Source organism: Cupressus sempervirens, chromosome 3 (assembly GCF_028749045.1).
Source record: "Cupressus sempervirens isolate cs-2001-9-10 chromosome 3, ASM2874904v1, whole genome shotgun sequence".
Taxonomy (NCBI): Eukaryota; Viridiplantae; Streptophyta; class Pinopsida; order Cupressales; family Cupressaceae; genus Cupressus; species Cupressus sempervirens.
The window spans coordinates 129,056,813-129,070,693 of record NC_143120.1 but is presented as its reverse complement, the minus strand read 5'-3'; positions in this window follow the sequence as shown (position 1 = coordinate 129,070,693).

Sequence of the window (13,881 nt, the reverse complement as noted above, 5' to 3'; positions counted from 1 at the left end):
GGGAGAGTAAGGAAGTGAGGTTATTACTACTACAAAAATCTTTATTGGGTCAGTTTCCTCAATATCTTGTGCATCATCCTTAGTAGCTTCTTGCCTCTGTTCCTCTTCATCATCTTCATTATCAAAATGAGTCACCTCTTCTTCATCTTTCTCTTCATCTTTATCCTAATCATCATCATCATCCTTATCACTCATACTAACTAAAAAATCACTAGATTTGTAAAGAAGATAGACATTCTTCCATGTGTTTGTAGCATTCTTCACAACATGCTCAATATCCTTTAATAGTATAAGACAAGTATTGAATCTTAAAGTTAAATTTTCTTCATTTTTCTTCAAATATTCCTTCACCTCCTTGTCATGAAAATTTGGCAATACTTGCCTTAGAGTATTCTCAGATATATCTTTTTTAGTTTGCATGGCATGCTCCCATCTTAGCTTAATCTTGTCCATCAAAGCACTAGGAATCTGCTGAGTAAGCTGATCAGGTGAGTAATTCTACTTACCCATCTTGGCTATCAACATATCTTTTATTTTCTTTTTCTCCTCTATAGTCCTAATCTCATATTTTAGTGCCTTGAAATTTGTGATGCCAGATCTTGATTCTAATTCTTTCATTATTTCCTCAAAGGTGAGTGGAGACCTCTTGACGATTATGTCTCCTCCTTTGTCTGCTTTCTTCCTTGATGATCTCCTCGTGAACATAGCTTCAGGTTTGGTAATGATTACCTTGCCTTTCTTTTTCAGCAACTCTTCTTCCTCTAACATTTTCTCATCTTCTACTTCTTCATCCTCACCTTTTCCTTTAGCTAATAGAAGAGTGGAACTAGTTTTCAATTTAGGGGTAAAAGTACAAAGTTGTGTCACCTTTTAGGCTAACTTATCAAAATGACTAAATTTGATTATTTATAACTAAAAATCAATTTTTTTCAAACATATGATCTAGAAAAATTCATTCTAGCTAATTTATATATAGTCTCACGCTTTCTTAATTGGAAATGTCTATTCAATGGATGTTTTATACTAGTTTGTACCCAATTACTAAAGAAATTCAAAAGAATAAAAAAAGTAGCATTTCAATAACTCTTACTATTTTTAATGATTTTTTTTAATAACATATAAACACCATTTTAGAGAGCTCATAGTCAAGAATATTCTCATATAGAGTTTATAGTGGTTTAATTAAATATAGTATATTGTAATTAAAAAAATTCTAGAAGCATGTACTTTAACACTCGAAAAGATTTTGGTTTTGAGAAAGAAAAAATATTAAATCATATCCAAAAAAATAAAATTATATAAGGTTCTAGAAGTGAGAGTACTCTTCTAGAATATATAATTTCTCTCCTTGTTAGAATAGATTTTTTTTTAAAAATGAAGTGGGAGATGAAAACTATCAATTTCAAGTGAGTTAAAATTTGAATCATTATAAAAGAGAAAATATAGGTATAAAGCTGAATTTTATTTTTGATTGTTCTAGCTATATATGTTATCTATCACATAGTCTGAGATCAAAGGGAAATAAGTTTATTTCCATATAGTTTTATGGTGGGAACTAAAGCCCTAATTTTCAACAATTTTTAGAAGCTAAAAATTTGTCTATTAAAATTAGGAAAATATATCAGTTCTTATTCTAAATAATTATTAAAAATTATAATCCTAAACTTCATCCCTTTCTACAAATTTCATTAGTTTACTTCATTTTTAAATTCAAAATAATAATACCAATTTTATGTCATTGAAGATGAACAATTATAGTTTTGTTAGCCTTTTCTTTTACAAAAGGGTGACACAAGTTTGTGCTTTTACACTTAGCAATCCTCTTCTTACTCATGTTAACTGCCTAAGGGAGTTTGATTTCTAGTTCAATCCTGGCCTTTTCCTTAGCACAGGTACCAAAGTAAGTAGCCTTAGGATCAACGAGTTCATTTATCAATGCCTCGATTATGTCTTTGGTTTCATCAATGTTTACCTCATATCCTAGAGGTTTTACCAATACAATTCTTGGCCTAACTGCTTGAATGTACACCTTGTCACTATAAACCATAAAACAAACATCATCTTTGTAATCTTCAACTAACTTCTTTGGAATCCAAAATCTATTATTCATTTTCTCCTTAAATGAATCAAAGTAGTTGTCCATAATGCTTTCATAATTCTCTCCCATTTCAGCAATATATTCATTGGTCTAATATAGAACTAGTACATCTTTTCTCCAAACCATAATACCTTTTGATGGGAAAAATTTTTAAACAAAGAAAAATAAATAGGTCAAGAGTGAACTGAACTTACATGGATTGTTTTTGGAAGTTTTGATGCTCTCCATGTTCTTATTGAACTGGTTCAATAGTAACTCAGCAAGGTCTAGAGAAAGGTTATTTTTGAAAACCTTATATGCCAAGTCAACTGCTTCGCAAGACACACTGTTCAACCTTACCAAACTATAGATTTTGTGGGTGATGACATAAATGAAAAACTTCAATTCCATGTCAGTGACATAGCTTATCTTCATTCCCCTTCCATCCCACTCGGTAAGAGTTTTCTTCTCCAATTCAATCGGACTTATGGTTTTAGTCATTTTTTCCATTGCCAACATTGGAAGACCAATGATCCTATGGATCATCTTCTTGGTTATCAAAACTAGTTGATCCAACCATAGCTAACCATTATGCACATGACTAAGGATAAACCTTATCCATTTTACTTGGAAATCTCATGGCATATGAGGAATGTGAGTTAAACCTTTTGTCTCAAGATATTGATGCTCAACCATCAATGCATAACTCTTTCAAACATTCATCCATCTCTAGTGTACTGATATCTTGAATAGAACACTTGAAATGAGAATGGATATCATTAACTAATAGTACCTTTGGAGGAATTTGAGATTGTTCTCCACTTAGATCTAGGTTTTCTGCAACTACAGGAGTCAACTTGAAATCCAGTGCATTCCATCCCACACCATGAACCAACATGTCTGAACATTTCTTCAACTTACTACTAGTAGATGCCATCTTTTCTCAGTAGAGTTTGAGGGAATATGAAAACTTTTAGTAAAAATTCATTGAAATTTCTTGAATGCTCTGATGATCACTCTACAAAAATATCTCTAAAAAATTCACAGTGAGAAATGACTTCAATTTCACCCTTTTTATCAAATTTTTCCATAAATGCCTAGTCTGATTGTTCACTCAAATGGCAGACTATCATCTACTTCACTTGGATTGTATACTCAATAGTCTTTCATGACTTGATAACCACACAAAACTTAGTTACACTTGAGTTTTCTTGGTAGAGTCTGCAACCTGACCTCACTCAATAAAGATAGTAACTTGGTAATGACTGTCATCTCTTACTCGGCGATCCCTTTGCATCTTGAATATTGTTATGGATCTTTCCATTCTATTAATTGGAATGGATGTTATATTTCTTCTTCAATATCCAAGTTCCAGTTCTCCTATGAGAAATCAAGTGGAAATGGTGGAGTCACCCAATTCTTGAGTGACTTGATCATCATTGCTCGGACTTGCATTCTCAGAAGATTTTGGAACCCCTTGTTGTCTCATCTACTTTATGATGTTATCAACTTTTTCCTTTTTCTTCACCTTCAATTTTTCTAGTATTCATATCATTCTTGGCAAGATGACCAAGTTCTATAAAAAAGAAATATCTTTTGGTAGTATCTATTTTCTTCATGTGATGCTTCTCACAATTCATGCCAATGTGTCCAAATTCTCCGCAGTAATGATATTTGTACCAAGTTTTGTAGTCCCAGCCAAATATAGCTTTTAAAATCTACTATGTTGGATTCAATATCTTTGTTTTACATTTTTATGACTTGTGCTCATGCTTCTTACATTTGTGACATTTGCCTTCAAATTTTGGTTTCTCTTTGCATTCATTTTCTCTATGACCATGTTGATTACAATTGTAGCATTTTCAATTGAATTTTTCTTTCCCATTACTTAAATTTTTTTTTGATGTATGACCTCTCTTACCACAGTGACTACAAGTAGGTTTTTGATTCTTTTGAGCTCCTTTCTTGAATGATTCACCTTCTTCTGTATATTCAATTCCTACTTTCACTTTTTGTCTGTAATGACTTTGCTCATTCAATTGATTCATGTCTGCTTGAAATTTAATCATTCTTTCATTGGTTTTCTTTTTAGTGTTTAGATCATTTTGTAATCTTTCATTTTTCAATCTTAGATTCATGATTTCTTCATTTGAATTGGTGTGCTAATCAATGAAGTTTTTTTGTTGAAGGAATAGATGCTGAATTTCATTGTTTGTTTCTTCTATCTCTTCTCTTATCTTTTTTTTCTCTTCAATGACCTCACACAATCTTACTAACTAAATTTATTGCTCTCTTCTTAGTTTTCTTACTTCTTCTTGAAGTGTACTATTCTTTTCCAATAGATCTTTGATTGCTTCATCAACTTCGTCTGAATTACTTGAATGAATGTCTTCAATTCTTTCTTCAATGTAGAGTGGATCATTCATCTGGATTGCAAGATCTTTTCTTCTTTTTAGGGATTGAGAGAGTTGCTCTTTTTCTTTCTTGAGTTGTCCAATAGCCAATTCTAAATCTAGCTTCTCACTGTCAATAGCCTTGTCAAGTTTGAATACTTTCATTGCCTTTGATCTTTGCTCAAGTTGTTAAAATTTTCTCTTAGAACCACAAAGCTCTGATACCAATTGTTGGAAATATTATGAAAGGCTAAGTTACTAAGAGGGGAGGGGTGAATCAGTAACCAATAAAACTTAATCTTTAATTAGAAATTAATCCTTCATGTATATTTTGATCTAATTGCATGCATGAGAAAATGAAAACATTAAAGCATTCATAACACATTTGACACATAATTTGGTGACCCCAAAACCTTCCAAATAGAAAGTAAAACTGGGTTGGAGATGATACTAACAAGCTTTAGTACTGTAGTATAAAGTTGGCCTATTAAGGCTTACAATGATCACTTCTGATGATCTTCCCTATTAGGAGCAATAAGGACTACTAGGTCCACCTTGCAAAAGAATTTACAAACATACAATCAAGTATGCACTCAATAAAGAGATTTACATAAGACTGTTAGGACTATCTTATTAAAGGATTTGACTAATCCACTTGTAAGGATTAGGTAGTAGCTGATCTTTGATCTACAATTTGGTTTGCTGAATGAGATTCCTTTGAGTGTACAAATCACCTTGTTGTGATAGATAAATCTTTGTTGCTCCTTATACTATTGTAGCCTTTGTAATTCAATCTTCTTCTCTTCTCTAATTATTACATTACTTCCATTCTTTTTTTTTTTTTTGGATGTGATACAATACATTATATATATACCAATCCAATTACAAATTACAAAGTCAGCCACAATACAAGTTTACAAAAATTTTACAAAGTCAATCAAAATGTACAAACTCGAGTTCTAAAGACTAACTCAATGAGGTTTTGATACTCGATATACACTGTCAATGCTTAGCATTGCCATGTACTTGGTAGACGTAGAATATTAGTCCATAGTGATCAATTCCAAGTAGTCTTGAACTCAATTTGAACTGGTGACTTGGTGAATATTGTAAAACTCAAATTATAAACTGAAGCACTCAATTCACATCGCATAGCTTGATCAATGCTATCACTACAAGCTTGATTTAAACTAACTTTTTTGGTTAACACTAAGTAGCTTGGTTAACACTATTCTTGCATCACATCAACTATGAACTCATTAAGCACTACACAACTCAGTTTTCATTGGTAAACTCAACATACATTGAGATGCTTAGTTTACACTACTGATAATCATCATAGTACTAACTGCTCAGTGCAAACTAAAATCTATCCAAAGGACTTAGTAGCAACTATGGAACTTGGTAGCTACCAAAATTCTTGGTTGACACTGTTAACTATACAATATGCTTGATCTATACTTACAATCTAAATAAGTGTATGTCACTAACAACAAACATGACTAGAATGTCAACACTTTCTTGGTTTTACTACTAGAAGATAGCATGCTCAGTAGGGTTCATGAAAACATGAAAATCTTCAACAAAAAACACACAAATCACTTGGAAGCATAGAAATATCTCTTTGCAAATAGCTCTCAAATATTCAGGGTAAAAAATGAACTCAATTGCCTTCCTTTAAAAAAAATTTCAGCTCTCAAATGCCATAAATGTTTGGTACATTCACTCATTTGGTGATAGACTGTCTTCCACTCAATTCAACATTAATGCTCATTAGAGTCATTCATAGCTCAATAGTCTTATCATTACTCAGTGTCCACACATTATTTTAGTGATTCCTGACCTTGTTCAGCAGGGTCTTGCAATCTGACCTAGCTTAGTAAGGTCTTGAATTTCCATAATCACTCGGTGATCCCTTTGCATCTTGAATGCTGATATAGATCTCTTCTTCTTATTGGCTAGAACTGATGTGAGATGTCTACTTTAGAATCATAGTTCTAGTTATCCTCATAGGGAATTCAAGTTGAGATGCTTCAATCACCCAACTCTTAAGTGACATCTACTTTATGACTCGAACTTGCATTCTCAAAAGATTTTGGCACCCATTGTTGCTTCATTTATTTTTCAATATTGTCAACTCTGGCTTTATTTTCATCTTCAACTCTTCCACTATTCATATAGTTCTTGGCATGGAGGTTCTATACAAATGAAACATCTTCTAGTGGTGTCTCTCTTCCTCATGTGATGTTTCACACAATTTGCTCCAATGTGTCCAAATTCTCCACAATAGTGGCATCTACACTATGTGTTTTAATCCCGTCCAAATATATCTTTCATAATTTGTTTTTTTGGTTTCAATATCTTAGTTTTGCATTCAGAGGGTTTATGTTCTTGTTTCTTGCAATTATGACATTTACCTTCAAACTTAGGTTTCTCCTTGCATTCACATGCTCTATGACAATGCTTATTGTAGTAATAGCACTTTCCATTGAATGTTTCTTCACCAATACTCTTAACATTTTTTCTATGTATGACCTAACTTACCATAATGATTGCAAGTAGGTCTTTGATGCTTTTCATCTCCTTGCTTGCATGATTCACCTTCTTCTATGTATCCTATTCTTGCTTTGCCTTTCTGTCTGTACTGACTTTTCTCATTCAACTAATTCATGCTTTCTTGAGATTTGAACATTCTTTCATTAGTCTTCTTTTTAGTGTTTAGATCATTCTATAGTCTTTCATTCTTAGATCTTAGATTCATGATTTCTTCATTTGCATTAGTAAGCTAGTCAATGAAGTTTGCTTGTTGAAGGGATAGATGTTGAATTTCATTGTTCTTTTCATTTATCTCTTCCTTTTCTTTGTCTCTTTCTTCCATGACTTTACATAATCTTACTAACTAGATTTCTTGTTCTCTTTTTATCTTTCTAATTTCTTCTTGAAGATGAGAATTCTTTTCTAATAGGTCTTTGATTGCTTCATTAGCTTCATCTAAATTTCTTTCAAGACAAATATCTTCAATTCTTTCTTTAGTGTAGAGGTTGTCATTTATTTGTATTGCAAGATCTTTCATTCTTTTTAATGATTGATAGATTTTCTCCTTTACTTTCTTTAATTTCCCAATAGCCAATTCAAGATCCAAATTTTCATTGTCAATAGCCTTATCTAGTCTATATATCTTCGTTACCTCTGATCTTTACTCAAGCTACTAAACTTGTTTTCTAAGAACCACAATACTCTGATAGCAATTATTGGAAATATGAGGTAGGCAAGGTTACTAAGAGGGGAGGGGTGAATCAAGAACCAATAAAAATTCAACTTATTTCATCAATTAATCCTTCATATAATATTTTGATCTAATTCCATGCATGAAAGAACGAAAGCAGCAAAACATTCATAACACTTTGAAATAAGATATGGTGACCCAGAAACCTTCCAAATAGAAAGTAAAACTGGGGTGTGGATGATACCCACAAGCTTTAGTACTATAGTATAAATTTTGCTAGTTAAGGCTTATAATTGATCATTTCTAATGATCTACCCTATTAGGGGCAATAAGGACTATTAGGTCCACCTTGTTAAAAGATTTACAAAATATACAATTAAGTATGCACTCGATAAAGAGATTTGACAAGGACTATTAAGTCTACCCTAGTAAAGGATTTAGTTGATACACCTATTAGGATGAACTAGTCTTTGATCTCTAATTGGCAACTCTATTTTTCTAGTTGAGATTCCTTTGAATTGTAAAGATCACCTTACTATGATAGATAAATCTTTGTTGTCCCTTTTACTCCTTGTAACTTTCTTTATTTACACTTCTACTCTTTATATTCACTTCATACTTACTTTATTACTTCTTTGGATATGATACAATTCATTACATATATACCAATCCAAGTAACAATTGATCAAAGTTAGCTACAACATATATTTACATCAAAGATCACAAAGTCAGCTCAACTGCTGGCACTCTATTTGTAAAGAAAAATTTGGTGAGGTTATGATGCTCGACAACCATTGTCAACACTTGACATCATCATGCACTCAGTAGACATAGAAGCTAGGTTCATACTAATCACTTCTAAGTAGCTTCAACTCAGTCAACACTTTTGTGACTTAGTGAACACTATGAAACTTGGCATATAAACTAAATCACTTGGTTGATGCTCCATGGCTTGATCAACACTAACACTATGAGCTTGATATAAACTAAATTATTTGGTTGACCCTCTTTGGCTCAATCAACACTAGATTCACATCATTGACACTACAATCTTGGTACAAGCTCAGTAGATAATGGAGAACATGGTTGATGCTTTGAAACTTGGTTAATAGTATGTAGCTTGGTTAGCACTATCACTTATCAACTCGGTAGATATTGCTCGGCGTGAACTAAATGTAGATTCTAAAACTTAGTAGCAACTATAGAACTCGATAGTAACTATATATAGACTTATTTTTCCTTAGTAGTAGCTTAACCAATTGACTAAGTGTGTCACTAATAAACAAACTTGACCTTAATGTCAACAATCCTCATCCGCACTTGACCTTGTAAATAATACATAGTTTGTATGACCTTGTTCTTTGTCTTCTACTCTACCAATATTTACAAAAATAATACTTTGATGACATCATTGACAAACAAAGTCATGAATGCAACATGTCAATCATGCCAATATTTTCTCTCATACTTACAATACTCCTCAAAAGGAATACTATCAAAATTTACACTAACATGATGTTATTCATAATTATGCTAACCAACCTAAGGTAGATGATGAGTCACCCACTATATTTGATGTTGAAGTAGGAGCATCCTAGTTTGGCATGTTATCCTACTCTTTTTTATTTATTCTACTAGTTTTTTGCCAAGTTATAGTCATTGTCGAGTTGCAGTAATTGCCGAGTGCCAAAAATTTTATAGTTTAAGCCGAGTTGAGGTTATCCCATGTCATGTTGATACTCGGGTTAGCATTTTATCCCATGTCACTCCATAGCATGTGTCACATTCTATAGTGTGTGCCAAGCTATTGTTCATGTGTCAAGCAATCCTTCATGTGTCGAGTTTTCCTATTTATGTTGAGCATCAATATTTTAGACATGTTTTCCTTATTTTTGGTGCAAGCCAACTTGTGGAATTTATTTCAATCATGACATTTATAATAAGATCTTTTCTTGGGATGTGTACAAACCATTTTTTTTTTGGACTTCCTATTATGTAATGATCTAGAATGTTCTATAATTAAGTTTGGCAAGTATAAATAGAGTGTTTGCACTTAGAGTTAGAGTAGATTTTGGTAGATTTTTGGAGGAGACCTAAAAAAGTGTAAATTTGAAGCTGGATATTAGATCTTTAATATATTTCATATCTAGACATAACCTAGAAGGCCTTACAGCTTGGCATGTATGCCAATTATTTCATGAATCAATAAAAGTGTCTTGTTTTCTCTTTGTGGTGTTGTTCTATTTATGTATTTACTTCCACTGTGTTTACTCTACAAGGTTGGTTTGGATTGTTGGGTTTGCCTTTGGACCTAATTTTCTTTTCCCTTCTTGTGTCAGGTGGTATCACAATATAGTTGTTCTTGAGTGTGCAAGTAGATTGCTAAAGTGTGAGGTAGTTTGTACCACAAACTTGGATCATGTAGAAAATTGTTTTAGATTTGGTTTTAGGGTTTTCGATCTCTGGATTTGACCTATAACTTGTAGAGGGTTACAATCTTACAGGAACCAAATTTTTAAAGATGTTTTGTGGCAAAGGAAATTTTGATAATGCCATACTAGATACATTGAGACAAATTGCAGCCATATTAGATGTTGCAGAGATAGCCCAGAGGAGAGGAGCGCATCCAGAGGATGACTGATGATGAAGAAATAGCACCAAACCCTAATCTAGAACCGAAAGAAGATCAAGATGAGGAAAGATTACTAAGAGTATTGTCTAAGGTACATTCAAATCCTATTGTATAAGTTGTTCCTTATGATGGAAATTTGGACAACAATGTTGTGTTGGATTGGATCTCTCATATGGAGAAGTTATTTGAGTATGAAAACACTCCTAATAATAGGAAGGTGAAGATTGTAGTTACTAAGCTAAAAGGACATGCTTCACTATGGTGGGAGCATTTGCAAACTAATAGAAAAAGGAGAGGAGAGGAAAAGATCAAGACTTGGCTAAAGATGGTGAACAAGGTAAAGAAAAAATTCCTTCCATTTGATTACCAAGTTATCTTGTTGAGAAAGATACAAAAGTGGAGACAAAAAGACATGACTCTGAAAGAGTATACTGAGGAATTCTATAGATTGGACATCAGATTTGGACATGTGGATGATGATGTTGAGAAAATTGCAAGATATCTAAATAGATTGAGATCTATAATTCAAGATGAGATAAGTTTTGTGAAATTGGAAAGTGTAGAAGAAGCATATCAATATGCCTTAAAAGCTGAAGAGATCTTGAAAAAGAAGCATGAACAAAAATAGAGAGGAAGAGGTAGATCTTATGGTGAAGTTAGCAGATGTAATAGTTTTTTGTAGGATAAAGGAAAATCTAAATGGAAGAATGATGAAAAAGAAAAGACTGGGTGGAAAGGTGGTAGTTCATACTAAGGAGGTATTGGTTCTTACCAAGGAAGAGTTAATTGTTATTCTAGAAGTGGTTTTTGTGGTAATTGTTCTAGATGTGGTAAAGAAGGGCATAGATCTTTTGAATGTAGATCTTCTAAAAGTGATCAAAATAATAGAATTGTCATGATTCAAAAGGACATTGAGATTTTACCAAGTGGACTCAAGGCTAGAGAAAATATGATGGTGAGAAGAACCTTATGTAATAAGGGAAGTGATGAGGAACCCGTCCTTAGAAGAAGTCTTTTCAAGACTAGATGTAAGATGGTTGGAAAATGTTGCAAGGTGATTATTGATAGTGGAAGTTCTACAAATTTGGCATTAAAAGAGTTGGTTACAAAGTTGTAGTTGCAGAGGCTGAAGCATCCTAAACCCTATCATGTTTCATGGATCAAAGATGGGCATACGATATTGGTAAGTCAGCAATGCATTGTGAAGTTTAAGATTGGACATTACTTTGATGAAGTGTTGCGTAATATTATGCCTATGGATTGTTGTCATATTTTGTTGGGTAGACCTTGGAAATATGATAGATATGTTTTACATGATGGAAGATTGAATCAATAAACTCTTTGGGTAAATGGGAAGAAGCAAATATTGCTACCTTTGATTGAAAGTCTAGATGAGGTTAAGTGTACTACTATGAGAATTTTCATGGTTAATGGAAATCATTTTGAAAGAAATGAAGAAGAATCAAGTCTATTTTTCCATAATTCCTAGAGGACCAATTTTGGGTAGTAATGGTTGAGTGACAATAGAAGTTGGTAATGACCGAGTGACAACACATAGTGGTAGCTAAGTACTAGAAGAAATTACAAAATTTCTGAATGGGTATAAGGATATTGTTGCTAAGGATATTCCTAATGGTTTACCACTAGTAAGAAGCATAAGTCATTCTATGGATATGATTCATGGAGCTAGTTTTCGAAACAAAGCACCATATAGATTGACACCTATAGAGAATGAAGAACTAAATAGACAAGTGCATGAATTGTTGTAGAAAGGTTTGATCAAAGAAAGTTTGTTCCATGTGTTGTACCTATTTTATTAGCACCTAGGAAGAATAGGGAATGGAGGATGTGTACTAATTCTAGAGCTATTAACAAGATCACAGAGAAATATAGGTTTCCTATGCCAAGGATGGGTGACATAATAGATTGTTTGAGTGGAGAAAAGTATTTTACCAAGTTTGAATTGATGAGTGGCTATCATTAGATCAGAATTAGAGAAGGTGATGAATGGAAGTGTGCTTTTAAGACAAAACATGGTTTGTATGAATGGTTGGTTATGCCTTTTTGTTTGACTAATTCACCTAATACTTTCATGAGGTTGATGAATGAAGTTCTCAAAAGATTTTTGGGTAAGTTTGTGATTGTTTATTTGGATGATATTATGATATTTAGTAAGATCAAGGAAGAACATCTTGAGCATTTTAGACAAGTATTACAAAGGTTGAAAGAGGAGAAGTTGATGATTAATCATAAAAAATGTTCTTTCATGCAAGAGGAGATTGTGTATTTGGGATTTGTGATTTCAGTTGATGGTCTAAGAATAGATCTAGAGAAGGTTAAAGCAATTTTGGAATGGCCTACACCTAAGAATTTGGGTGAGGTAAGATCATTTAATGGTTTGGCTAGTTTCTATAGAAAGTTTATAAATAATTTCAGTGTTGTTTGTAATGCTATGACTAAAACAATGAGAGGAGATAAAAAGGAATTCAACTGGACTCATGAAGATGATAATAGTTTTGAGACTTTGAAACAAAAAGTTGTTGCGTTACCTATATTGGCTTTATCTAATTTCAATAAGGTATTTCAAGTTGAATGTGATGCAAGTGGTAGTGCAATAGGAGCTATATTAAGTCAAGACGGTAAACCTATTGCTTTCTTTAGTGAGAAGTTGTATGATGCTGATCATAATTTTTCTGAGGCATGGAGAGAGTGCAAAGCACCAAATTTGACAGATCACATCAATAAGTATGGTGAATATTTTATTCAAGAAGGTATGTTGTTCAAAGGTATTTAGTTGAGTATTCCTAGAAGTTCTATGAGGTTGAATTTGATTAAGTAAAAGCATAGTGGTGGATTAGCTAGACATTTTGGAATTGATAAGATATTGAGTTCACTGAAGGAGAAGTATTTTATTATCACAGATGTATAAGGATGTTTAGAAGTTTGTGAAGAGCTGTGGAGTTTGTCAAGTTGCAAAAGGAGTAAGTCATAATACTAGATTGTATATGCCTATTTATATTCCTAAGAAACCTTGAAGTAGTATGGATTTTGTTCTTTGATTGTCTAAAATAGAAAAGGTGTATGATTCTATATTTTTTGTTGTGGATAGATTTTCTAAAATGGCTTTTATACCATGTAAGAAGACATCAGATGCTAAGCATGTTGCTAAACTTTTCTTCAAAGAGATTGTTAGATTGCATGGATTACCAAGAAGTATTATTTCTAATAGAGATAGTAAGTTTTTTGGTTATTTTTGGAAGATTTTGTGGAAGAAGATGGGTACTAAGTTGAAATTTAGCTCTATATTCCATCTAAAAACTAGTTACAAAGAGAGGTTGTGAATAGAAGCTTGGGTAATTTGTTGTGAATAAAAGCTTGGGTAATTTTTTGAGATGCTTAGTTGGAGGTGAAACACATAATTGGGAGATGGTATTGGCACAAGCTAAGTTTGTGTATAATAATTATGTTAATAGAAGTATAGGGAAGACACCTTTTGAGATTGTAACTCGAATGAAGTGTAGAGGAGTATCAAATTTAAGGGATTTTTTTGGTG